The sequence below is a fragment of the Megalopta genalis genome, unplaced genomic scaffold, assembly GCF_051020955.1.
Source record: "Megalopta genalis isolate 19385.01 unplaced genomic scaffold, iyMegGena1_principal scaffold0114, whole genome shotgun sequence".
NCBI lineage: Eukaryota > Metazoa > Arthropoda > Insecta > Hymenoptera > Halictidae > Megalopta > Megalopta genalis.
The window spans coordinates 222625-227500 of record NW_027476183.1 but is presented as its reverse complement, the minus strand read 5'-3'; the positions used below and the strand labels follow the sequence as shown (position 1 = coordinate 227500).

General features: G+C 56.6%; 1 pseudogene; it reads left to right on the top strand.

Annotated features, from left to right (window-relative positions):
* Nucleotides 1-1339, top strand: part of LOC143262322 (large subunit ribosomal RNA) — a 3618-nt pseudogene extending 2279 nt beyond the window's left edge.
* Nucleotides 1340-4876: the final 3537 nt, after the last annotated feature.

Sequence of the window (4876 nt, the reverse complement as noted above, 5' to 3'; positions counted from 1 at the left end):
CCCTGGAAACCTCTAGCAGGGAGATAGGGTTTGGAACGCGAAGAGCACCGCAGTTGCGGCGGTGTCCGGATCATCCCCTCGGACCTTGAAAATCCAGGAGAGGGCCACGTGGAGGTGTCGCGCCGGTTCGTACCCATATCCGCAGCAGGTCTCCAAGGTAAAGAGCCTCTAGTCGATAGATTAATGTAGGTAAGGGAAGTCGGCAAATTGGATCCGTAACTTCGGGATAAGGATTGGCTCTGAGGAGCGGGGCGTGTCGGGCTTGGTCGGGAAGCGGGTCTGGCTGACGTGCCGGGCCTGGGCGAGGTGAACGGCTCTCGTGGCTGGGATCCGAGCTCGGTCCCGTGCCTTGGCCTCCCGCGGATCTTCCTTGCTGCGAGGCTTCCGTGGCGTTTCCCATCGGTGCGGTCGTCCTCTTCGGCCGCCATTCAACGCTCAGCTCAGAACTGGCACGGACTAGGGGAATCCGACTGTCTAATTAAAACAAAGCATTGCGATGGCCCCCACGGGTGTTGACGCAATGTGATTTCTGCCCAGTGCTCTGAATGTCAACGTGAAGAAATTCAAAAAAGCGCGGGTAAACGGCGGGAGTAACTATGACTCTCTTAAGGAAGGTTAGGGAGAACCCGCATTATGTCCTGCAATCGGGTCTGCAGAAGCCTGATTTGGTGGCCTTTAAGGATGGAGCTGTCAGGGTCATCGACAGCCAGGTCGTTAGCGGTGCGACATCGCTTAATGATGCACATGCGAGGAAAGTCGCTAAATACGACACCCCGCTGTTAAGGCATCGCGTCGCCCAGGAATTTGGGGTTTTGGCGGAAGCTGTTAGAGTGACGTCGGTCACCATCTCCTGGCGCGGCGTGTGGGCATCGCTCTCGGCTCAATCGATCTCCGCACTAGGACTCAAAGGGCTCTTAAGATCAATAACTACGAGGGCCCTTCAGGGATCGCACACGAACTGGACAAGATGGAATAAGATGACAAACAACATCTGTCATCCGGGTAATAGGGAGGGCGTTGGGTGATCGCCCGAATCACGGCCACTGTAATGGGCAACCTGGGCCCCAACATCGCAAATTCGGCACCAGGAAATAAAGCCGTCCTCCGCCATAACATCTAGGCGTGAGAAGAGAGAGGTTTTTAGTGGGTATAAGGAATCCCACACTACCACGTCGAAGAATTCCGTGGTGTCTATAAAAGATTTTCCTCTCTATAAAAAAAAAAAAAAAAAAAAATAGCCAAATGCCTCGTCATCTAATTAGTGACGCGCATGAATGGATTAACGAGATTCCCATCTGTCCCTATCTACTGGCGGTGGCGGTCTGTGGCCACCCAGGGCGGGAGATAACCCCCGAACTAGCCCTCGCGTAGGAGGGTTGATCGGCCGAGTCGATGGGTGTATCGGCGATGAAGGCATTAGAGACCGTCAGTGCGTCGTACATGTAGTACTTCGCATAATGGCGAGGCCCTGATTTAGCATACGGGCTGTGGCGTGTTCTTTGTACAGCACTGTATGTGCTGTATGACTTCCGACTGGGGAACTGTTGTCACTCGTGGCATCAGTTCCCCAGTTTACGTTAAACGGTTTTTCAGACCGTTTTTCGTGGGCGGAACACGCCACTAGACAACACTCCGCTGGGCTCAGGAATACATGGGATGCAATCAATCCCCTGGGCAACCCAGGCCGCAAGGGGCAAACGTGCCCTAGCCACACTTGAGCCTCCACGAAAAAGGTACCGCTGGATAGCTCGTGTTCTTAAATACGCAGCGAACTGAACGAAGTGTGGTGGAGAGGAAGAGGCAGCCTCTCCGACTGCTGTCTCCCACGTGTTTGCCGTGCGTGGCGACCCTTGTCGTCGGAAAAGAGGATCCTGGGATCTGAGGGGGCCCTCTCCTGCGGGTGAGACGTCCCCAACACGTACCTTTGGCCTCTGCTTCGGCTAGATGGGCGGCTGGACGAGAAAAGCAGCCCTGGTCCAGTCAATCGGCTTGGAACGACCACACGCTTCGGGCAAGTGGGTTCTGCTGGGCGAGGACGCGGGCTGGGTAAGGAAACCGACCCAGCCAGCAGACTATATTCGGTGCGTAGCCCTAACTCAGCCTTTGGCGGGTTCCAAATTGTGCGGGTCGGTGGTGGCCGGGGAGCGCACTGGATGAAAGACCAAGACACATTATGGGTCTGAACAAAATTGAACAAACAAAAACTAAGCGTCCAAAGACGACGGGTCCAGCTCCTACTCGGAGTGAAGCCGTCGCCGCAGACGCGGGAACTGCAAATGCAGCTGTCAGTCCCCCCGCGTCTGTGAGAAAGACAAGATCCGGGAAGGTGATTAATATCGCCAATCCTCGTGTGATCTTGCAAAGATGTGTGACTCCCACGCGAGCGGTCTCGGTGAAAACCGAGCCCAACGTGGAAGTAATCGAACGAGTCGGAGACACGTCACTCGTGAAGGTGCAGTCGGCACCCGAGCGTGTCGAGGACCCTACTGGTGACGGTTGGCAAACCGTCACCAAAAAGTCAAAGCGAGCCAAGCCGGGCGCACCCACCGGCAAGGCCGCAGTAAACCGGGCCAGGAGACCGAAGGGGACGTTCTCCGGGCAGAAGGTACGGCCTCTCGATCTCGTAAGAGACGAAGCCTTTAGGCGAGTGTCCGAAATACGGACCTTTTGCTTTCGACCTGAGTCGAAAGTCAACAAGGAGTCCGGGTCAAAGATACTCGCCGAGGTTGAGGCACTCAACGAGCTGGTCCAGGAGCTTATTCAACGGAATAGCTTCGTCGAAGGGCAGCTCGCCGCGGTCAGGGCGGACCTAAAAGCGCGTCCTGCCGTAATGAGTGCGATGCGACCTGGGCCGTCCAAGGGAACTCTCCCGAAGACGGCCTGCAACGCCGCGCAGTCGACTTACGCCCATGTGAACAAAGTCGACTGCAAAGGAGCTTCTCCGGAAGCGGGGAGACGGCCACAATCGCAGCATGTGGTAAAAATCTTCCCGCCGAAGGAAAAAGGACAGAGCAGCGAAGTTACGAAGGTTACTGTTCTGTCGCTCGTTAAACCAGCGAAGGAGGCGATCCGAATTAAGTCGGTCCGACGCATCCACTCCGGTGGCATCGTCGTCGAGACCGACCGAAAGGAGGACCTGCAAGCCTTCATTGGCAATAAGAAGCTCCGGAGCGCGGGTCTGTCCGTCTCCTTACCTACCAAGCGGGACCCCGAGGTTTTAGTTTACGACGTCCCGCGTCGGATGGGTAAGGACGAAATTGCCTCCAGTATTTGGAGGCAAAATCTCTGCGATGCGAACCAGAAGGATGTGCCTTCGGGAATTCGGGTCAGCCGCATGGCTGGCAAGACCCCGGAGACAGCCAACTGGGTCGTTGCCGTCAGTCCGCAGAATCTTCAGCGGCTGAAGCAGAGGGGTAGCCGAGTTTACCTTGGATGGAACTCCTGTCGTGTACGGGATTTCGTCCAGGTGCTTCGGTGCTACCGTTGCCAACGCTTCGGGCATACCTCGAAGCGTTGTAAATTCAAGGAGGACGTGTGCGGTCACTGCTCCCAAAAGGGGCATACCTTCACGCTCTGTAGCAAGAAGAGTGAACCTCCGGTCTGCTCTAATTGCAAGGACAGAGGGTGGGCTAGTGCACACAAGTCGCGGGACCCAGCTTGCGCTTCCTATCAGGCGGCGCTAGCTTTGGAGTCGTCCCGTGTCCGACTTGAGTGACGGGCAGACGTGGACTTGTCCACTCCGCCATTCGAACGGCATGCTGGGCGGACCCCTCGGGGTTCGCCCCCTCGGGCCAGGCTGAAGCCCCTCTTGCGGAGATAAATTGACTTTAACACTACTCCGTCAAGAGTGCCTGGATTGGGTTGGACTCGAGGTGGCAGCGGGAGTAGCACGTTGTCTTCCCCTGTCACGATAACGAACGAGGGTAGAGCCAGACCATCGGCACGCGTCGAGAGAGCGGCTAGTATAGTCCACATAGGACCCAGGCATAGCCCATCTTTAGACTCACAACGACGACACTAACTGTCCCTATCTACTGGCGGTGGCGGTCTGTGGCCACCCAGGGCGGGAGATAACCCCCGAACTAGCCCTCGCGTAGGAGGGTTGATCGGCCGAGTCGATGGGTGTATCGGCGATGAAGGCATTAGAGACCGTCAGTGCGTCGTACATGCAGTACTTCGCATAATGGCGAGGCCCTGATTTAGCATACGGGCTGTGGCGTGTTCTTTGTACAGCACTGTATGTGCTGTATGACTTCCGACTGGGGAACTGTTGTCACTCGTGGCATCAGTTCCCCAGTTTACGTTAAACGGTTTTTCAGACCGTTTTTCGTGGGCGGAACACGCCACTAGACAACACTCCGCTGGGCTCAGGAATACATGGGATGCAATCAATCCCCTGGGCAACCCAGGCCGCAAGGGGCAAACGTGCCCTAGCCACACTTGAGCCTCCACGAAAAAGGTACCGCTGGATAGCTCGTGTTCTTAAATACGCAGCGAACTGAACGAAGTGTGGTGGAGAGGAAGAGGCAGCCTCTCCGACTGCTGTCTCCCACGTGTTTGCCGTGCGTGGCGACCCTTGTCGTCGGAAAAGAGGATCCTGGGATCTGAGGGGGCCCTCTCCTGCGGGTGAGACGTCCCCAACACGTACCTTTGGCCTCTGCTTCGGCTAGATGGGCGGCTGGACGAGAAAAGCAGCCCTGGTCCAGTCAATCGGCTTGGAACGACCACACGCTTCGGGCAAGTGGGTTCTGCTGGGCGAGGACGCGGGCTGGGTAAGGAAACCGACCCAGCCAGCAGACTATATTCGGTGCGTAGCCCTAACTCAGCCTTTGGCGGGTTCCAAATTGTGTGGGTCGGTGGTGGCCGGGGAGCGCAC